General features: G+C 47.9%; 1 protein-coding gene across 7 annotated transcripts in view; it reads right to left on the bottom strand.

Moving 5' to 3' along the window:
* The window catches only part of NAV1 (neuron navigator 1), a 278,232-nt gene extending 261,970 nt beyond the window's left edge, over positions 1 to 16,262 (bottom strand). For 6 of the 7 annotated variants that reach the window (XM_081009762.1, XM_081009769.1, XM_081009770.1 and 3 more), the window contains exon 1: positions 16,147 to 16,262. The gene's annotated coding sequence lies outside the window, so the exon portion shown is untranslated. Of the gene's footprint in view, positions 1 to 15,444; positions 15,670 to 16,146 lie in introns of those variants that run through there. The other variant, XM_081009768.1, reaches the window with a different exon arrangement.
* Positions 16,263 to 23,159: the final 6,897 nt, after the last annotated feature.

The raw sequence follows: 23,159 nt of genomic DNA, 5'->3' as shown, positions 1-23,159 counted from the left end.
CTTCCATCTCATCAGAGTTCCTTCCTTCCTGCTTGTGCCTCCGCATTTCACATGCACACTAAAGTCAGAAAGGAATTAATTTCACTTGCTTTTCAGCAGGGGCGTACGAAGGTGGGGCAGGTCGCCCCGGGTACCACTTGGGGGGGGGACAAGATGGCCCACTGCCTCCCCCCAGCTGTAGAGTGGCAGAGGGCGCACGCGCAGTCAGTATGGGCTGCCACTCACGCACACTGTCCATACAGGCGTCTGTACAGGCTGCCACTTGCACGGTGACCATACAGGCTGACATGCGTGTGCAGTCTGTACCGGATGCCGCGTGTGTGCTGCTGGGCGGTTCGCCTCACCCCTCGGCGTCCCGTCCTGGGTGCTGGAGAGGGTTCCTCCACCACTGCGTTTTAGAACAGCAGCTGTTTGGGTCTGTTGTAATTTTTAAAAGTATCTATGCTTATTTGAGAGTAGCCCTATCATGCTGAAATTCTCTCTTCTGGACAACAGCAAAGGTTTGGGAGCCCTTTCCTCAGTCTCATCTGATCACCCCAATTTTGGAAGGTCTTCCAGTGGTCAGGACCTAGGAGTTAGTTGATGAGCCTGTCCACCTCCCTAGTCATAGTTCCATGGCTACAGTCCCTCAGCTTACTCAATTCTGGTGGGCATTTATTCTCCACATAAATTTCACTACCTCCTTGAGCAGGTATGTGCAAATATAATGCATTTACATTATTTTCAATGCACCATATAGTATTTATTATTTCCTTGCTGTTTCCTTCTGCAAATAATACCTGCATATCAGCCCTTGACGAAACAGTTCACTGCAGGTTCCTATGACTTGAATAGGGGAAGCAAGGAGAACCATTACTTGACACATCCAGGCCCTGTCTGACATCTTCAGAAAACAACCAGCTCCCCTCTCACTCCCCAGACTTCAAACACAAATGCTGGCTTTCATTGAAAATGAGCTATAGAGCTGTCTCATCTCATGTCAAAGCACCCAGAGCTATATATTATTTACATGTTTCTGAGTTTATTGTTCATGTTAATGAGATATGTTGTTTTTTTAAATTGGAATACGAAAGAAAGAAAGAAAGAAAGAAAGAAAGAAAGAGCACCTAGAGCTTTAAGAGAGCTGTAGGGTGACCAGCTGAAAAAGAGGAAATGACTTGTGCCCCTTTCAGAGTTGTGTAGAAGAGGGAAATCCAAAAGGTGCAGTTTGTCTTGTGAAAATGAAAAGCGCAAGATCCCCATTTCCTTTTTCATCTGGTCAAGCTAGTGAACTAGCCAAGTGCTGCCTGAAAAGATGGGTGTGTTGCATTGCTGTTGGAAGGGCACTCCTGTTCTTGTCATACCATGTTAAGGCTGCATTTCCAAATGCACTTATTAGGGAACAGGCTTCATTAAACACAGCAAGATTTATTTTTGAAGCAATGCACACTATCAGTCGCTAATGGAGACCTGTAGTCAAAGATGCCCAGCTCTTTCCAACCAAATATATAGGCTCCAGCTTTCCTCACCCTTCTAGCTCTAGGAAACTGCAGCCCTCCAAATTCCCACTTGCGTCATCCCTACTGTCTGGGGCTCAGAGAGGTTGGAGTCCATCCACATCTGGAGGGTCATAGGTCCCCCCGTCCCTGCTTTAGGCCATACCCAGCTCTCCTTCCTTCAGCCCTCACTCCTTCTCTCTTAGGCTCAAACCACGTGTGCAGCAGAACAAGATGGCCAAAACAGGCAACTTCACGGCAGGTAGAAGATCGCCTTTAAAATGCTCTTCCCTATGTTAATAATTCCCTGAAAACAGAAAACTACCATGACAGGCAAAGGGGCTGGCTTACAACATGCTAGCTTTCTCTTTGCATAGAAACTTAGAAAGGATATTCTTCCACTTCCATGGTGGCTCATCTATTAGGGCAAATGGGGCACTGCCTCACCATCTTCCCCTGCCTATTTTCTTGCTTATATCCAGCCTTGGCTGTCAGCTTCCTCCTCTTTAGTCTCTGTGTTATCCTTCTATAGCTTGACATGGAGGAGGATGGGGGCAAAACTAGCCTGAGTTGGCTCTGCCAGTCCTTGGCTCTGCCTCCACCTACTGTTGGGCTTTCCACCCTGCTAGTCCCCCTGGGCACCTGCCACCAACGCTACACTTGTTGTCTCAAGGAATTCCATCTATTTTGCCCCCTCATTCAGCTACAGTCCCAGTCCCAGTCTCAGATCCTTCCCTAGGGCTTTCTTCAGTTGTGGGGCAACAGTGGGTAGGGTGTGGATTGAAAGGACAGAGTCAAACGTGAAGTGGAAGCAGCAGGTGCTGACTCTCCGGTTTCACTGAGGAATGCAAAGAGCATCCATCTCTAGACTGCAGCTATCAACCCTACTTGACAGTTCATCCCATGCAATCCAGCCGGTCCAGGCAAAGCCGTTTCAAACATTTCTGCACTGCAGCTGCATGCATTCCTCCAAGGAGGGAAGACGTTTTCTGAAGCAACCAATCACATTGCTTAGGACAGCCTCCCTCAAATCTAATGCCTGTCATAATTTTTTTGGGGGGGGGGGGACTACAACTCCCATCAGCCCCAACTAACGTGACTAATGTTCAGGGATGATGGGAGTTGTAGTCCTGCAATATCTGGAGAACCACAGGTTCCCCATCCCTGGTTTTACAGAAACTGAGTTGTACCTGAGCCATTTGATTTCACTGCAAGGGGGGTTTAACAGGCATTCTGCAATGTATTGTATACTGTGATGATGGTACTACCACGAATTTAGCAAAAGTGAAGAGAGGACAGAGTTATTTAAACTGTTGGAAGCTGCCCAGAGTGGCTGGGGCAACCTAGTCAGATGGGTGACATATAAATAAATTTATTATTATTACCATTGTTGTTGTGGTTGTTGTTGTTACCCCCACCACAGTCCCTGAAGCCTGTCTCTCATTTTATGCATTGTGTTGGGGGAAAGCTCATCGTTACTTTAGGGGAATTGGCTTTTAAGCATCATCTACCTCCAGACAAGCCAGCCTGGATCATGCTCAGTATGCAACTCTCCTGCCTCTGGATGAAGAAAAGAATGTTTCAATTTCCTGGTTGCCTGCCTGTCTGCCTACCGTTCCTTTTTAAAATGCCGCTCTCAAACTACGTTTGCTTAAACACAGCTTGCAAGACTGCTCCTAAGAAGGAGAGCTGTTTTTACATTGTGCAGTGCCATGAAATCGTAGCCATGAAATCATCATTCATTTAACACAGATATAACTTAGCCTATCCTATCAGTTTACACGAAAAATCCTTCTAGATGAACTGAACTTGAACCCTGGACATGCACTGAACTGCAAAATCAATTGCGAGTATTTCTTACAGTTGTCCCTAGGAGGATTTGAAAGATACTTCCCCAAAGAGTTACACAGGTGTTTTCTGAAAAGCTCACCGGGAACAATTCAGGGGATTTGCTTAAATCCCCTTGAAATTAGATTTACAGCCTGGCTGCGTGCAACATACATGTTTACTCAGACATATGTCGAGCCTGGATAGCTCAGTTGGTTAGACCATGGTGCTGATAACGCCAAGGTTGCAGGTTCGATTCCTGTATGGACCAGCTGCATATTCCTGCATTGCAGGGGGTTGGACTAGATGATCCTCAGGGTCCCTTCCAACTCTACAGTACAGTGCTATGTCCCAGTAATTGAGAATAGGGTTGTAGCCTTCTAACTATGCAGGGCTGGGGTTGGAGGTGCTCAAACCAGTTGAAATCCGTGGACATAAGTATGCCTAATTCTGCCTAGGACTTTCTTTCCATGGTTAGCAATGGAGCCCAACCATTCAATGTCAGAAACATGCAATGGGATCCTTATTTGGAAGTTCGTCCCAGTGAATTTAATGGGATTCACTCAAAGGAAAAAAATATGTAGAATTGTAGGGTGAACCAACATCTGCTTTCTGGCGGGATGAGCCATGAAAAACTAGCGTACAGTGGTACCTCGGGTTAAGTACTTAATTCGTTCCGGAGGTCCGTTCTTAACCTGAAACTGTTCTTAACCTGAAGCACCATTTTAGCTAATGGGGCCTCCCGCTGCTGCTGCACTGCCGGAGCACGATTTCTGTTCTCAACCTGAAGCAAAGTTCTTAACCTGAAGCACTATTTCTGGGTTAGTGGAGTCTGTAACCTGAAGCATATGTAACCTGAAGCGTATGTAACCTGAGGTACCACTGTACTCTGTGAGCAATATCTATGGAGTCTATTTCTCAAAATACTCATTCGACAACCTAGCGCCAGGTATTTCCACCAGCCACTTGCTAGCTGCCAGTCAACGCTTTGGGCAAAAACACGTCTGTCTGAATCTAGTCTTAGATACGTAAGACGTTGCCTTATGCTGAGAGCAGTCAATTGGCCCATTTAGCTCAGTCCTGCCCAGAAGCAACTCAGACAGGAATCTTTCCAAGCCCTATCTAGAGATGCCACCAATTGAACCAGGGTGGCGTAATGGTTAGAGTGTCGGACTAGGACCTGGGAGAGCAGGGTTCAAATCCCCATTTGGCCATGAAGCTCACTAGGTGACCTTGGGCGCTAGTCATTGCCTCTCTGCCTGACCTACTTCACAGGGTTGTGGTGGGGATTAAATGTGGAGGGAGGAAGCCATGGACACTATCTTGAGATCCCTGGAGAAAAAGGTAGGATATACCGTATTTTTCGCTCTATAACACGCACCTGACCATAACACGCATGTAGTTTTTAGAGGAGGAAAACAAGAAAAAAAATATTCTAAACGAAACAGTGGATTATGATTTTTGTGGTTCATGCTGTGGCCACAGACATGTGATCTGACGGTGAGTTTGGGGAGCCCAATGCAAAAATCCTGAGGATCCATGTGGATCCATGGTTTGTAACCACGTTTTTGCACCACTGCAGCCCCAGGCAACAGTGGATCTGTGATATTTTTGGTGCAGGCTGTAAACATGGACATGTTATGTGATCTGATGGTGAATTTGGGGTGACCCAGTGCAAAAATCCTGAGGATCCATGTGGATCCGTGCTTTGTAACCACGTTTTAAGTGGGGAGGGAAGGAAAAGCACTCAAGGGACAAGGAGAATGTGTGGGGTGTATGGAGAAGGATGCTGCTAATAATGCAGGAGAGGGGTATAAGGGGAGAAGGCTCCTCTCCTCTCCCACTTTGCTCCTTTAAAACAAGCAGGCTCTGCTTCTCTCCCTCCTTCCCGGCTTAGAGAGCTGAAAAGCTTTGCTGCTATTTAGTGAGCTGAGTAGGGAGGAGAGAGGGACAGAGAGCACAGTTGCTTTAAAGCAGCCAACCAGACAGGAGCCGCTTACACCTGTGTAAGCAGCTCCTCTCCTGCTTTGCTGTTTTAAAGCAAGCCACGGAGGAGGGGGGAAGGAAGGGGATCCATGGATCCTCTCTCACGACTGCAGCAGATCCCCCCCGCCACCCATAGGCATTCGCTCCATAACACGCCCAGACATTTCCCCTTACTTTCTAGGAGGAAAAAAGTGAGTGTTATGGTGCAAAAAATACGGTAAATGCAAAAAGAATGTAAATAAAACCAGGCCACCTGTGTGCTCAGCATGTGATGAACCAGTGAGCTACTATGCCCTCCACTGGGTTAAACTGGTGACCAGTGGGTGATCCAGCTTTATGTTGATGACTGGCAGGCCCTAGAGAAAGGGCCCACATCGTAAGACTTCCTCATCCTCTCAGAAATTTGGGCTCAGACAGCATACTTTGTGAAAATGGTCAGCGCAGGGTCTCTGTTGCTAAGCTACCCAGCTGCTCCCTGCCTTGTCTGGCTCACCCAGAGTATTTCCATCGCTTTTCAAAGAATATGCATGATTACGCTAGCTCCAGTGTATCAGCCATTGATCCAGCTCACTTGCCCAGTCCCGGGAGATTCTGCTGATCTTGGAGCCATCTCTCAACCGGCTGCATTTAATTCACTAACTGCTGAGGAGGACGACTGGCTGAAAGAGATGCTCAGCTGAATTGTAAACTTAGGGAGGAAAGGGAAGGGCTGGGCTTGGATTTAAAGTGAGTTACTTGCTCCTCCTGCTGGCTCCTCTGAGGAACTGCAGGGAAGCTACAGACAAAGGGTTTGGGTATACAGTACTGTACAATGCTGTAGCCTACATTCTCACTTTCAAATTAGCCTGGTTTAATTAATGTAAATACATCAAAGAAGCCGCCATGTCATAGTAATCATCCTGTGACATAATGCCCTGTCAGTGAAATGAGATAGGCTTTCTCCTGCCATTCAGCCAGCTCTTGCGACTCTCCGGCAAGAGAAGCAAAGTCAAAAGGAAATATTGCAGTGGATCTCCAAAGAGCAGGAGTTGCTTGTGTTTGAAACATGGAAATTCTGCATTTGCCTCAGTGGATGGATAGCTGATGCGTAAGTACTATATATATATATATATATATATATATATATAGAGTCCTATATCTATCTATCTATCTATCTATCTATCTATCTATCTATCTATCTACATACACACACCATAGCTGTCAAGTGTCCCTTATTTGAAGGGACAGTCCCTTATTCCAGTGCCATGTCCCGCTGCTGTGCCTTATTGATGGATGTCCCTTAAATGATGTCCCTTAAATTTCAAAGGAAGCAGCTCCTCTCCCTTCCTCCCTGCCGGCCAGGGAGGAGGGAGGCTCCAACTGTGTTGCTTGGCTGTGTTGCTCACCCAATAAGAAGTCTAAGAACGACTGGGGGGTGGAGCTTGCATGCCTTGTGTGTGGCTAGTTAATGCAAGCTGAGGGGTTTTTTGAATGCTGGACGCCATTTTGTTGCACGTGCTGCTGCAAACTTTGCAGTGCAAAGCCAGGCCGGGGAGCCATCTTAAGTTGAGGCTGCATAGGCCTTATGGTGCATGTGATTCAGATTCTATTCAGTTGAACCTCTGGTTACAAAGTTGGTTGGACAGTGTTCTCGAAGCTACCAGCATGAGTTTGATCAAACTGCAGGAGGACAGGAAGACTGGAATGCCTGGAACAGGTGAGGCTGCAGGTCCCTTATTTTGGCTGCTGGTCCCTTATTTTCAAGGCTGCTGGTCCCTTATTTTCAAATCTGTAAGTTGACAGCTATGACACACACATACATACATATGGTTAATTATAGGGAATAGAATGTGAACTATAGGGAATAGAATGTTGAAAACAATGCAGCAACAAGAGGAAATTATGGACACATTGAGAAAAGAGTGTGAGAAGCCAATGGGGGGGATGTATTAAATTTGTTTTAATTGTGGCTGATTAATTAAAATTTGGAAAATCAATAAAAATGATTTGGCAAAAAAAAAGAAGCAAAAGAAATTCTGCCTTTGACCATCAGACTTAGCCAGGATTCCTCAGGCAATAGCTTCAGATTCCCATCTCAACCCAACAACCATATAATCCACAGGTGTTGCTTGCCTGAACACCCCTCATTCATGCCCACTGACCATTCTGGCTGGAGCTGGTGGTAGTTGTGGTCCTAGAGGGCATCAGCTTAGAGAAGGCTGATGCACATAACAACATATGCCAAACACTGTTTTAGAATATACTGGCATTGAAATGTTTTAAATTAGCTTTATGCATTGTGTAGTGTGTCCAACAAATTAGATTCCCTTACATGGAACCATTCCTTGTAATAAGGAACAGACAGCAAGTCTGCGTAGAGTACATACTTTTCTCTACATTTAAGTAAAATCCATTTAGGAAAATGGCTGTGGGTGGCATGATGCCTTAGTTTGCATTCCTAACTCCACTTACCTGGGAGTAAGTCCCACTGAACTCAGTAGGAATTGCTCCTTTTCAAGCAGATGTTGTTATCAGGATTGCAACCTACGCACACAGCAAAGCTAAATAAGATAACAGAAACTTAAACAAAGGTGTCCTTTAATTTCCAGTGCTGAAAACTTATTTGAATCCTAATTTGTCATGTTTCCTTTTTCATGACTGTTACAGGATCAGCCACTTAATTTCATTCATCACAGCTACTGTGTGTGTGTGTGTGTGTGTGTGTGTGTGTGTGTATAATAAGGTGGAGAAGGTGAAGAAGTGTTGGGGGGAGGTGGGAGGGAGAGATTTCTCCAGTTACTGTATTGGCCTAAAAATAAGCCTCACTTTTTCCCGCAAATTCCGATGGTGAAAAGTTAAAAGGTAAAGATAGTTTAGTTCAGTCGCGAACGACTCTGGGGTTAAAGTGCGACTTAAATTCGTGACCTTACAAAAATAGGCTTTTACAATATTGCTGCTGAAACAGACATACGGTAAAATGGAACGGGTGTGAGTGCCTGCAGAATTTTAAGGGAGCGGCTTGTATTCAGGTATTGTCTCCCCCCCCCCCCAATGAATTTTAAAGGCACGGCTTATATTCGGTATTTATTGCATCTGACAAGGTGAGGCTTGGATCCACAAAATCCCCTGCAACAACAACAACAAAAGTGCTGCCTCCTGATACCACAGGACTCTGACAGCAATTCCTTCAACACGTGTGCCTCTTTTAAGGCATTGTCATAATTAAAAGCAGGCTTACCAAGCAGAGATAACCATGCAGGGGAGCCCCCAGCAACTACCCACATCCAACCCCTCCTGGTGTGCCTCTTTCCTACCTTAAAAAGGTAAAGGAGCCCCTGACCATTAGGTCCAGTTGCGGACGACTCTGGGGTTGCGGCGCTCATCTCCCTTTACTGGCCGAGTGAGCCGGTGTACAAGTTCCAGGTCATGTGGCCAGCATGACTAAGCCGCTTCTGGTGAACGAAAGCAGCAGAAGGAAACGCCGTTTACCTTCCTGCCGGAGCGGTACCTATTTATCTACTTGCACTTTGACGTGCTTTCGAACTGCAAGGTTGGCAGAAGCAGGGACCGAGCAATTGGAGCTCACCCCGTCATGGGGATTCGAACCGCCGACCTTCACAGTTGCTAAAATAAAGTGACAGGGTTTCCCCCACCCTGCAAAGCACAACATCAACTCCATGAAGAAACAACAACTAAATCTGCATTGAGCAAATATTGGGAATGATTTATTAAATTTGTTTTTTATATATAATTTTTTAAAAAGAAACACTCATCTCTCATGGAAGGATTCTTCCCCACAGAGGAACAAGGAGGATGACTTTTAAAAGCTGCCTTTATTCAGCGCTCATGGATATTCTCAGAACTCTGGCTCAGGGGTGAGCGAAGAAATACATGAGACCCCCTGTTTGCCTTGCATGCAAAGGGTCCCAGTTTCACTCTCCAGATAGGGCTGGGAACGTTCTTTTCCCGAAGAGCCACTGCTCATTCATCTCTAAACGATCCTAGATGGACCAAACCATCTTGACTCTGTATATAAGGAAGCTGCCTCCTGCCTATGAATAAAAAAATGCCAGCAGCAGTTGCAAGCAGATGACAAAGCAAAGAGGAGGCAGGGCGAGCAGCTGTGTGTCTTACCAAGTTGCTTACCGGGAGTCGGCTGCAGTGCTCTTCTTCCCGGCAGCCTGTAGGCCAATAAGCAACAGCGTATGGATACAGCAGGCAGATGCTGGGGCCATCTGGGATGGGAAGTCTTGTTTGGCCCAAGGGCAGACAGGAGGTATCTGGTCTCAGGCACTTGCTTCTTGGGGAAGCAGAGGCTCTGGCTGTCCCACAGGACTCGGTGACAAAGTGCTGAAGCCCCAAGCAGATGCTGGGGTGTTCGTGGTTGAAACCTCATCTCCCTGCTGCTCTTATCTTGCCCCATCTGGCACCCAGAGAGAGGCCCCATCAGGTCCCACAGCAGACCTTGCCATGAGGAAACACCTTTTTCCTGCCTTGCTGGCCACAGCAGGGGTGGCTGTTGTTCAACAGGAAAAATACGGGATCTCTGCAGTCTATTTATAAGCCTATCTCCTGCAGCCAGGGCCTGCTGCTCAGACAAGAGGGCAAGGGCTCCGGTAGCTATTAGAGCAACACTCTGGGTCGGCCTGGTGCTGTTTTTGTTGCAGGCCAACCCCAGGATATCCTGAATCGGTTCCATGGCAGAGATTCCTGCCACACACCAGGCTTTGATGTCAGCTGTAAACAAAGATCCCACCCAGGCACCTGGTTTCTCCTATGGGACACCTTCAAAGAGGAACAATCTCAACTGGAGTAGGTTTGGGTTCAGTCTTTTCCCCAGCTCTTTACACAGGAATCTGCCTTATACTGAGTTAGACCAAAAGTCCATCTAGCTCATTATCTACAGCAAAGAAGTCCCAAGCCCTAAGGAAGTTAGATTAGCCTCAACCAGAGCCAGGGCCTTCTCAACACTGGCTCCAGCCTGGTGGAACTCTCTGTTTCATGAGACCAGGGCCCGGCGGGATCTGATTTCTTTCCACAGAGCCTGTAAGACAGAGTTGTTCCACCTGGCCTTTGGCTTGGAATCAGTTTGATTCCCTCCTCCTCTTTCTTTTTCCTTTCTCCTCCTGTGAAGTGGCTGCATCCTAATGTTTTAATGTTGTATCTTAATCTTTTAAATTGTATTTTAATCAACTTGTTTTTATTATTGGTTGTTAGCCGCCCTGAGCCCAGTCTTGGCTGGGGAGGGCAGGGTATAAATAAAATTTTATTGTTATTATTATTATTATTATTATTATTATTATTACAGCAGTGTTTCTCAACCTTTTTAAACCAACACCACCTTTTTAGCTAACCTAATAATCCCCTTTAAAACCTGACCCCCCAAAAAATAATTTTATTTAACTTTTCATATGGATTGAAATTTCATTACTTTTATTTTTTTATTTATACTGTATGTGATTTTGGAAACACCCACACACCCCTGAGATCTGTGGGGATAACCAGCTTCATAGGACCAACAGGCTTAAGTTCATTTGATGCAATAAGGGGTTAATGCCATAAAGTCACTCTACATCACCTTGGGAGGAAGGTAATCAAGTCTACCTGAGAAACTCAGTGTGTGAAGAGGTCTGAGCTGGTTGATCCAAGCTCAGACCACATGGCTCTAACAAGCCTCTCTTGAGTTTCTATACTAATTTAGGAACTTTTGCCACTGTAACTAAGCCAAGTTTTACTGCCTGCATTTTCTGAATGCTGTATGAATCTGACCTTTGGAGAGTTTGTAAGTAAACCGTTTTTAACTTACCAAACATGCTGTCTTTTTCAATGCCTGGGGAAGAGGGAAACTTTGGAAGGAACTTACAAGAGCATATTTTATGGTCTAACAGCCTATATTTTCGCACTTTACTTTGCTGCATGTTTTGTGATTTTAAATCTCTGCTGGTGTTCTCTCACTAGAGAGTACTTGCCCTAAACCTGGATGTTGGCATCCAGGAGTTCTCTGTTTATACCTGTTTTATGTCTTTATGTTAGCTTCAGACAGCAGAACCAACTTCTGCCTACATTGTAGCAGCTAACATGATGACATACGATCGGACTGCCATTCCCTCCCCCTGGGTCTGGTCTTGGAAGTGGGCAGTAGAAAGCAAGACAACACCAGCTTGAAGGTCTTCTAAACAGCAGAGATTCTTCAACCCTACGGATTCCATACAACAAATTTTCCATTGCTACTAAAATGTTTAACTGTACTGAGGACTCCACCTGTTCAACATTTCCTTCTTGCCAATACATCACTTCCCTCCTCATTTAGCCTATTATCCTCCATCATTTCAGGCACTCATTGCTGACAGTCTCCCATGATTGCCTGATGGGGCCAGACTCCCCATTTGGGAATCAATGCCCCAGGCTAAAATAAGAGCTAGAAAGTCTTGGCTGATGAGCTGGTCCAATATGGAACATCATTTAGCTTTCTCAGGGTCCTCTTCCAGGAATCTGCCTCTGGTTTTTGCCAACTTAAAACAGACAGCCTCTTTCTGTGTTGCTTAGGCAGGCCTAATGAGCTTGCTTACCTTCTGAGGCCTCCAGTGCAGGATAATCAATAGCGCAGAAAGCAGCTCTTGGGGCAGCAAATGCTGATCTTTCCTCAGAGCTGAATCAGCCAATTTCCCCACTCTGGCTACATCTCCCCCACCAGAGTGGGGAAAGATTCCTGCAACATTCTTCATCATCTATGCCTTAATCTCAGCAGATTTGGGTAGGTTTCTACTTGCCTTATACTGAGTTTGACCATTTTTGTCATCTCTGACTGGCACTGGTTTTCCAGGGACATTCCAGGGACAGGGGACATTCCTGGCCCAGCCTGAAGATGCCAGTGATTGAACCTGCGACTTTCTGCCTGAGAATTAGGCGCTCTATCGCTCAGGTTCAAAACATCTAGAGATCCTTTCTCAAACGTTTGTTTGCACCATTTAGACCTTTTCCTGTTTACTATTGCACAAATTCACGACTAAGCCAAAAAGCCCAGATGTGAGTTAAATGGAAGAGCACTGCATTTCTCCCAGAAGCTCAGCTCATTCTGCCCCACAGGAGAGGCATGGCAGCCCTGACCCCGTGCAGTGCAAGCCAAGCTGGGAGCTGGGGATACAGCAAAGCTGCTCTGACACAATGGCCAGCTCCAACTCCAGCCTACTCACTTAACATTTCACATGCCAATTTGGCCATGTGACTTAACCCCCTTGATCTCTTGATGTCTGTAAGCATCACTCCTGCAGTGCCACCAATGGCTTGGTCTTCCTCATTCTGGTTCTAACCTGAGATGGCCGTTCTCAACATTCCCATCAATAGAACAGGTGCACCCAAAGGATCTAAAGAGCAGCGTTGCCAAAGTTTCCTACTGGCAGCGATATGATGGAAAGGCCAGCTTGATTCCAAGCCTCTGTTTGCCCAGCTGAGAAATGAAAATGCTGAGCCTGAATTCAGCTTCCTGCTGCAACCGACATAGAACCAGCCTATTCAATATGCATCTGAACTTCCCATAAACTAACCTCCCAAGATTCTCCTTTCTCCCCAAGCGAATGTTCCAAAAGAAGCCCAGGTGACCACCGGGATGAAACTGTGGCAGGCCGATCTGCTCAGAAACAAGCTAAAAGCCAAGCACTGCAGGAGTGATATTCGCCAAAGAGCCATGGCAGCAGGAAGGGGGCACTCCCTTTAGGGAGCTGTGCCAAGCTGTTGCCACCTCCAGCCTGCCACTCAACAAACAAGGGTTATTGTGTTGCATCTGCTGTGCTTTTCAAGGCTTCACCCGGCTAGGCAAATGTGAGCAAATAAACCTCGCGGCCCTTTTTCATAAAAGGAGAGCCGTGTCATCATTTATATATTGCCAACCCTATCCCGGCAGGCTCCGGACGAATTACAGCAACAATGTCACCAGCAATCCAAATAATTAATACAGCAGGCTTGGAGAAACAAGAGAGATCATTTTAATAACAATGAATTCAAATGTCTCACTGCTAAGAATGATCAAGGCTTGGAAGATTAAGCTTCGGGTCTTCCTAGTCCAGGTGGGGTGTGTGTAGGGGTGCGTGCCAGCTTGGCTGTAAGAGGCAAAAAAAAGCCTGGTCCTCTGCTGGGTGGTCCTTGGACACACATTGCTCCCCTCCTCCCTGCTGTTTTACTTCTCTTTGTCTGTGCTTCCTAGATGCGGATCCTTGAATTTTCTGAAGACCAGACTGCCTCTTGCTTAGTGTGTCTGTACAGCAGCCTGTTATCAGAGGCATGGTGTGTATCTGTTATGTATGTAACAACAGCAACAAAACCCACATTTTTTTGCTAAAGCCGCTTAACCCAGCTCAGAGCAAACTAGCAGTAAAACACGCACACGCACATACCATAACAAAACCGAAACAAAACACAGGGAGCCTGATTTCCAAAGGAAGAATGAGCCGCGTTCATTGTTAGCCATGCTTGTTCCTTATGATTTATCAGCTTCCTCAGGAATTGGAATACCGTTTGATGATTACACAGACTCTCCTTCCTCCCCTTTAGCGCCCACAGCCCAGCCCAATGACCATTTGGCCTATTTCCTGGCAGACTATTACCAGAAATGACTTCTCCCCTGTGTCATGCTCAGGAGCCTCTGACAATACACACAGAGAGAGAGAGCATCAGCCAAGCCAGCTTTAAGCTCATATCCTCTTGGCCTGTAGAGCTGATGATGAAAAAGGGAGGCTGTAAACTGAGCTCATTCTGTGTTTAGGACTGGGGATGCCACACTGGCACACGAGACTCATTGTCTGGAGGGGTTTTGGATGCTACAAATAAACAGCGACAGATCTTTGTTGTGCATGCATTGTGAAAACAGCAGGGATTTCTGCACAAAGTGAGGTGGGGCAAAGTCTGAAACCTCCTTGTGGGGCAGAACTACATGATCCTGCTGTTCACATTGCAGGAGACTAAATGCCATAATAATGTGAGAGCCTGCCTCCAACAGCAGACGGAGATCATTGTGGCTAGTGGTCACATATCCTCCACGTGTTTCTCTAATCCCCTTTCACCAAGTTGGTGCACATCACTGCCTCTTACAAGAGCCAGTAGTTTAACTATGTGCTGCGGGAAGAGGAACTTTCTTAATAGCACAGCTCACAATATGTGACAATCTGTACAGTCAGTCTCAGATCCCTGGCTATGAGTTCATCTTTCCGACACATGCATTCACTGCAGACATATTGGACTTTCCTGTCCTTGGATCTAAAAACTTTATGTACAGAGCTGCAGCAGAGCCAATGTGGTGCAGTGTATGGAGTAGAGTGGAGTGACTAGACGCCAACTTGGACCAAGAGACTAGGGTTCAAATCCACAGCTCAGCTAGGAAGCTGATTGGGGTGACCTGTGGCCAGTCGCCATCTTCCAACCCAACCAACCTCACAGGGGTGTTGTGAAGATAAAATTGGGAAGGGAAAAATTATGTACTCCACCTTGAGCATCTTGGTGCCACTTGCTCTAATGTGATGTCCCAAGTTACCTTTGCCGGAAAAGCAGCTATAACTGGTAAAATCCTATCCTGTCTTGATTTACCCCAAGTTAGTAAATCCCAGCACACCCTCCCCCCCCCTTGGCATGAGAGGTGGGTGGGGAATCATCAAAGACAGAAGCAGAAGTATGTCTCCCATGCTGAACCAGGGGGCTTCTCTCTGCTCAGCCTCCCCTCCTGCACATCCACGTGGCTTTTCCTGTGTGGCAGCCCAAGCCCAAAATAAAATTGTTGAGTGACACAACTGGGTAGCCAGAATTGGGGAAAGTGTCAAATACACACAGGAGAGAAGGGGCGGAGGCAAGGAGGATTCGCAGGTGATGGAAAGCACTCAGAGTTTTGGGGGGGCAGCCCATACAGGCAGCTTGTCTGCGTCTGATCATAATAAGGCGGCCAGCCTAACGAAGCCTACTCAGGAGGAAGTCCTCCTGAATTCAGTGGGGCTTGTGCCCACGTCAGCGGGGTTCGCTGTGATTCCTGCATTGCAGGGCGTTGGGTTAAAGGACCCTTGGGGTCCTTCCAGCTCAACAGTTCTATGATGCTATGACAGCAGCTTGCGTATATTTTAGGATTGCATGCTCAGCAGTGATCTGGGCGGCTGTTGTACTGCTCCATTAGCTATCCCTCGCTTGCCCGTCTTCTAACCTGCAGGCTGTCCGGGGGTTGCCAGCCTGTCAGCTGCTGCTTCCTCCTCCTCCTCCTCCTCGGTCTCCGTCCCCTTGTCGGACCCAGCAGGGGGTAGGACAAAGCGAGGATTAGTTGGCTCGACCTGTCATTGGCTCCAGCTCCGCTGTTAGTTAGTCTCCCTCCCTCCCTCCAGCCCCGACGGGCACCAGCCACCGCTCAGCCTGAGTTTGCAAGTCTCCTAATCTTCCAGAAGTTAGCCGGGCTCGTCCTCGTGCTCTCAAGTTCTGCCAGCCTGGACGGGACAGAGCAAGGGGGCCGCCCTCCCAGCCCAATTCCCACCCATCGCTGACCTTAGGCTGAGTCACCGTCTCGCGGAGCAGACACGCTGCCCTCGGAGGCGCAGCTGGGATGCAGCAGCCCCGCCAAGCAGCCCGCCTGGACCTCCGTCCGCTTGGCAAGCGCCGCCGAACAGAATGTACCAGGATCCGGCGCAGCCCCTCCTTGCCAGGCTCTCCGCGGAGCTGCCGTGGGCTGGGCTGGATGCCTCGGCTGGAGAGCATCCTGCTGGCCCTTCGAGGGACACAGCAGCAGAGGGGTTCCCTCGCGGGGCCACCCCCAACCCGGCATGTGGCCCCTGGAGGACCACACGCGCAGACACCCACCCACCCAAAACAAGCATCCACGCGGGGCTGGGCGCACGCGTCCAAGTCAGCCACTTACCCTACTAGGCGGTCCGCGCTTCGCCCATCGCCTCGGCTCCCTCCTTTGCCTTGGGGAGACGATCCGCCGCCAGTCCTCACCCAGCACCCCCCTCCGGCGCCTCCCCCCCCCCGTTTCCCTGTCCCCCTTTTAGTCCAGCGAGCGCCCCGTCGGGACGGCGAAGGGTGCCCCCCCCTCCAGCAGCCAGCCGGCCTTTCTCGCCCAGCCCCCTCCGCGTCGGCGATGCTCAAGATCTTCAGTCCACAATGGGGGCGGCGAGCGGCAGCATCCTGAACAAAGTGCCGATCCCCGGGGATGCCGACTGGGAGGGGCGGTCACGTGGGCCCTCGGTGCCCCTCCGGCACACGCCAGCCAGCTCTTTATGCGGTGTCTGAGAAGGAGGGAGGGAGGGAGAGAGGGAGGGAGGGTGCCAGGAGGCCGTGACGTGACACACCAGCGCGCACACACGCGCTGCCTTTTCTCTTTCCTTTTCCCCGTCCCCTGATGCTTTCTCCAGAAACTCAAAGGCTCTGGCGAGCTGCTTAGTCCAGCGCCAGGCTTCCTCATCCAGAAAAAGAGCCTGAGAAAACCCTCTAGTCTTGGGGCGAGGGGGGGTGGGTCCTCCTGATGACAGCTGCCTGCCCCTCGTAGGCCTGCGTGGGTGGGTGGGTCGGGGGATCCCCCTGCCAAGGTCTTTGGACCAGCCCCTCGCCTGCGTTTTTATTCCTTTTCTCCCTGATACGTTTTGTGGCGGGGGGGGGGGGGCAGAGGGGAGACAGGAAATCTCTCCTCCAGCTGTTGGCTTCCTTCACTAAATGACAACAATGGTTTGGAGAGGGACGGGCGTGGTGCGCCGTGGCGAGCTTAGATTCTCAGTTTATCCAGAAGATCTCGTTAAAAAAAATGTGACTGACACGCGCACATACTCTCGCTCCCTTAGATCAGGAAGGAAGGAAGGAGGGCTTATCCATAGGATCTTGCGAATGGTGACACAAACACCTCCCCCCCCCCCGCGCAAGAACCACATCATTTCCTTTGCCCGACCCTCGCCAAGTCCCTCACTAAACCTCCAGAAAGGGGGGGGTATCTAGTTTGCTCCAAGGAAACGATCGTAAAGCACCGTTTAATAAATAAATAAAAACAGAGCGGGGAGGGGACTTAAATGCGCCCCGTTTTTCCTTTCCTGTCCTAAAGGAAGCATTGCTAAGTTTCCTTCTGTTGTCAAAAGCTAGGGCGTGAGATTGACAGGCTCTCTTCTCGGGGCTTCCGCACTTCCGAAGTCTGCAGAAGCGCCTTTAGCAGGAACTCGCTGCCTGAAAGTGACAAGGGGGCGGGCTCCCCACAGTGGCCTTGCCAGAGGAGGGGAAGCCGCGAAGAAAGAGACGCGTCGTTCCCCATTTCCCAGCTAGGCTTACTGCACAAAAGCAGACGGAAGACCTGGTTTTGCCAAAAGGTGGGTTAGAAATTATTAATATATCAGTCAGCCAATGAATGCACCAACAAATTCTCAAGGCAAGGTCAGGCAAAGCTCCTTGTCAGTGTCCCAGCCTTCCCAAGAGCCAGTGGGGCCGACCCTGGGTGACCTTGGGCCAGTCACTGCCCCTCTGCTTCACCTTCTTCCCAGAGTTTGTTAAGTTGTGGGTGAACATATGAGATGACACAGCGATTCTTCAAACAGCTCTTGTTTATTCACAGACACTGAACTGAACTGAACTGAAGGGTTCAGCCAGCCTGCTTATATAGAGCTCCACTACAACACAACAGTAACAACTTTCTGTAACTATCCAATCACTGAACGTCACTTTCAATTCCTTGTTTGCATATGTGGACCTGAGTGAAAACTATCTATAGTATCCCCCTGCTGGCTCAGGGTGAGAACTTCAGTACGTAACAGGGTTCTTGCAGGGATTAAATGAGGAGGGGAAGAATCATGTATGCCACCTTGAGCTTCTTTGAGGAAAAAGGTGGGATATAAATGCAATAGACAACAACAACAACAACAACTTCAGCCTGGTGCCCTCTTGGGCTACAGCTCCTATCATCCCTGACCACATACCATGCCAGTAGTCCAAGGCATCTCAGGGCACCAAGTTGGGAGAGCCCAGTGTAGGAGCCCATAATGGGCATAGCTAGGGAGGTAGGGGGCAGCTGCCCCACCTAAATCAAGTAGATAAATAAAAAGTATAAATAATCAAAATATTTGAAATTGAATTGCTCGCTGGGATCACTTGGATGAGGTTGTGGTGCATTCTAGCAACGCAACTGGCAAACCGGCTAAGCCAGACATAGGGTGATGACAGGTGGGTGTCCTTCATAAATCTGACTATGCCTATGGAACCCACCACCTTTCACCCTATTCTTAAGTCACCTACAAAAATAACCGGACTTCAGCTCTAGTTGGATCATGCCTCTGTTTTTATTCATGTAAAAGAAAGGGCCACAGTGTTTCATTTCAGGGTGGGGGGGGTGCAATTTTGCCCTCCATAATTATTCACAGCATAGGCACCCTCCCAAAGGTCCCGGGGACAGTTACACGGCCACATTGCACACAATAATTGCAATCACAATGAATGCACTCTATCTGGAGAAAAAACCAGCATTTCCCCAGCAACAAAATATTGACAGTCCCGAGTGCTGGCGAAATGGGTCTATTCCATAATCTCAAGCAAAGTTGAAGAAAGGCATTTGGATACCTTACCATAAAAGAGCACAGATGATGCTCTTGTTTTGCAAGCAACTGGTTGTCTGGAAAAGTCCTTAGGAAAACAGCAGAGAAGGGAGCAGTATCACCCCAAGATGTAGAAGAAGAAAAATTCCAAGTGACACCACTCCCTCCCTCCCTCCCTTATCAAGGAATATAGTCTGGCAAGGATTTCTCCTGTGAAAACATCTCTCGAATGAACAGAGCCTGCACAAGACCACAATCCTGCTCTTGTGCAATGCCCACCCATTTGAATGGGCCTGGATGCTGCTCTCCAGACTTCCTACGTTCAGATAATCAGTTGCTTGCAAAACAAGGACATGGTGTTTACTCTTTAGGTGTATTCCAGATGTCATCATTTGAGGTTGTGCTTCTGTTGAAGGATACAACATTCCCCCCCAGCACTCACTACAAGAGTCTATAGGAAAGGCTTCCTCAACCTCGGCCCTCCAGATGTTTTGAGACTACAATTCCCAGCATCCCTGACCACTGGTCCTGCTAGCTAGGGATCATGGGAATTGTAAGCCAAAAACATCTGGAGGGCTGAGGTTGAGGAAGCCTGCTGTAGGGGACTTTCTGCCTAAGACTCTGGAAAACAGCTGCCCAAATGGGCCAGTAAGCTTGATCCTGTACAACAGTGTTCCCCAACCTTGGGCCTCCAGCTGTTTTTGGACTACAATTCCCATCATCCTTGACCACTGGTCTTGCTAGCGAGGGATGATGGGAGTTGTAGTCCAAAAACAGCTGGAGGCCCAAGGTTGGGGAACACTGCTGTACAACACAGCTTCCAATGTTTTGGGGGAAAGGCCATTGTTCCCACCACATTCTAGCTACCCTACTCCATTGTATTCCTTGCCTCTGAATTCCTGACAACTAGGACAACACTATATGGAACATACTCTCATCAGTATGTGTTCAAGATACAGTGTGTACCACTGTTTGTCTCTCATGGTTAGCTCCACAGTTAAGGTCCTCCAGCCCAAATCTTTTCACCATTAATAGCCACGATCCACACTTTCCTTGATCAGGATGAAGCTACTGGCACTTTGCATGCAACAGCAAGAGTTCTGGACCAGATGATCATCCACCTGGGCCCTTGTTGTCACTATGCTGTCAGAATTTCAACAAGGTCACTAGCAAGGCTAGTTTTAGAGATAAGAAGCACCAAATAAAGAACCTGGCAGGTTATCTGAATATAGCATTTGGAAATTAGTTTTAAGTTTGAATCTAAGTTTGGCCTAATTGAGGGGCAATATTTCAATATGAGTAGGAAAACGACAGTACCCTTAAACATTTTTTTAGAAAAAAGCAGTGGGTGCTTATATAGGTGCATGTTAGGCGGCTGGTTCGTACATCCATGTACTTTTGAACTAAGAATGACCCTAATTCAATAAGCAAAGAGACAAACTGCAAGGGAGTTGGTGCCTTACCTTGCTGAGTCACAGAAGAATGAGAAGAATAGTGGAATCAAGGTGCATTGTGAGAGGAGTGCTGAAGGCAAGGTGTTTTGTGGCAGCAGTCCTTGGCATAATGAGAATTATTATTACTATGCTTATGTAGTAGAAAATGTGGAAGGAAAAGGTGGTGTAGGTTTGGCCTTACGCAGCCAACCCTTCCTGTGAGTCCTTGCAGAAGCACTGCTGCCTTCAGGGGTGGTCCAGCTGGGGCTTCATTGGCCTGATTAGGATCCACAGGTGGTGGCTGTGAAGATATCCAGCCCCACCTGGTTGAGGCAGGTATAAATAGTACAGGGCAATGTCGTCAGGGGGAAGAGGGTGATAGACCAAATTCTGTTGAGGCTTCTCAGGGTTGGAGCTTGTGTTGTACGAGGGTGAAGGTCTGGTGGGGGGAACAGTTCCTTTCGGGTTATTTCTCATTGTAAGAAGGTTTACTGTTTGAGGGCTTTTGGTTGTTGCTGTTGGAGGAGGTTTTCCTATCCTGTTCAAATAAAAATATATTTCCCCTCATATATTGACTAAAGATCCTTTAAAAGCCAGCAGAGTTAATTGGCAAAACAGCTTATTACTGTATTTGTTGGCCCCATTTTCTGCAAGGTAAACCAAGGTGACTTGCACTAAAAACCATAAAAACCTTAAAATCACAACAGTTCAAATCAAAGGCTTTAAAACACAGTTAAACAAGCAGGCAGGCCTGCAGATGGTGTTTGAGAACCTCCATTCAGTTTCATTTTAGCCATATGATTGCTCCCTTGGCGTTGGCCATGCCTGGGATCTGATTCAGAAGCAACAGTCTGATGCCCATCTTTATACATTTCTCCTGGGAGGAAGCTAGTTCAGTAACAACTTGTCCCAAATTCCCTTTATAATTTGGGGATTTAGGGTGCAATCCTATATAGTACTAGAATTACAGTGGCCGAGAAAGCGGTCTTCTGGTGCTTCGCTGGAGGAGATGGAAGTTATGCCAACAGAATGGCATGCCAGCAGAACTCCCCTGGTACACTGCTGGAAAAATCTGCATGCTGCAACCTGGTGTAAAAAAAAAAGGATTTGTCTATTAATTAACTGAGGGATGTATGATGCTAGCAGCTTCTCAGCTGATGATATTGTTCCCAGATGTGTATCCTCCAGATATCTAATCAGAATTAATTCCTACTGTGTACTTTACTCACAAGTAAGCACACATAGGATTCTAGATTTAGTCTCCTCAGGCACACTGCATCCTTGCTGGATTGTAGTGGACAGCTGCTCAGCCAACCGTGATCATTTCTCTGCATCTTCCCAACCCATATTCTATAATCCCCAAGTTGTCTTCACATACCAAGCAATTTAGCCAATGGCATTCAAGCCCTAGCCAAGCAATCTGACATTTCCAGAAGAGGGTCCACACACTCATACTGAAGTCTGACTTGTTTAAAAGTCGTTTAGCACAGGTACTGCCAAAACAGAGGCAAAATGAGTTCAGAAAAAGAAAGCTCCATACAGTGCTTGGTGACCCCTTGAGTCAACTGTGCCATCTCAGTATAATAACCAACATCACTGCTAGTCTAGCGCAAAGTTGAGAGAAAGGAACTTCAACTTACGAGAAAGGAGATTCCCACTAAACTTTCTGACAGCAAGAGCTGTCTGACAGTGGAATGGACTCCCTTGGGAGGTGGTGAGATCTCCTTTCTTGGAGGTTTTCAAGCAGAGGTTGGATAGCCATCCCTCATGGATGACTTAGTTGAGATTCCTGCATTGCTTCTCTTTAAGGAGCCCATCCCCTATTTGGTGACAGATGCAAGACTCTCACTGCTCTCAGAGAAACTCTGTTCCCATCTCTGCATCAGAATTCAGCATCAACCTTTCACCCACCACACGAGGAGCACAAGGGTCCCATTGTGTCATAGCATGCAGCCCACATGCTCCCTGATCTGCCTGACAGGGAGCCCTTAAAGCTGTTCCAAAGCTGAGAGTCCCATGTCTTAGCTGTGGATCCTGCAACTGAACCAAACAGGACTGGCTACATGGGTGCTGGTGGTTAGAGCAGGGGTCGGCAACCTAAGGCCTATGGGCCGGAAGCAGCCCGCAGAGGCCATTTAACCGGCCCCCAAGCCGCCGCCGAACTGAGCTGCCCACTTGGTGAGTCCCTAAACCGTCGCAGCACAGTGTGGGGACTCTCTTCCGCGGCTCCGGAAATTGCTTCTGCGCAGGCACAATTTTGGGCTTCTGGGCATGTGCAGAAGTGATTTCCGGCACCGCAGACATGCGCAGACACGATTTCTGGCATCATGCTGTGCCAGTCCGGAGGAGGATCTCCTCAGGAGTGATCTGGCCCATGCCCGGTAAACCTTGCCGACCCCTGGGTTAGAGAGTCAAATCTTCCATCCACTAAAGCCATAATGTCTGGCTAAAATATGGCCAGCCTATCATGCTCAGGAGGACATATGGTAATCCATGGTGAATGCTTTAGTTTAGGATGAATGGGGTGCTGCCTTGCCAGTCTGCCTTCAGCTAGCTCCCACCTACCTGCCTTCATACTCACAACCAGCCATGGGGCGGCCCCAGCTGTCAGCATCTTCTTCCCTAGTCTAAGTGTTGCCCTTGTAAAACTCAGAAGGTCAGAGGATGAGGGCAAATCTAGAAATAGTTGTCTCATCTGTCTTTATCTCTGGCTCCCCCTACTGTTGGTCTCCCTGCATTCCACCCTACCAGTCCCAAAGAACACCAGCCAACACTGCCTGTTTCTGAATGTCAGACCTGACATTTCCTGACCAGGGAAGCAGTTGTTGTGCCGCGCTGCAGGCTCACCCACCAGGTTAAGCATTCCGGGTACCACGTGACCGTAAATGATTTATTCATTTATTTTAAGGAGACACAAATGTCTGGGGTTGCTC

The sequence above is a fragment of the Podarcis pityusensis genome (assembly GCF_964106645.2).
Source record: "Podarcis pityusensis genome assembly, chromosome: 6".
In the NCBI taxonomy this organism is placed as follows: domain Eukaryota; kingdom Metazoa; phylum Chordata; class Lepidosauria; order Squamata; family Lacertidae; genus Podarcis; species Podarcis pityusensis.
Note: the sequence above shows the minus strand (reverse complement) of the source record. Positions and strands in the feature narration are given on the sequence as shown.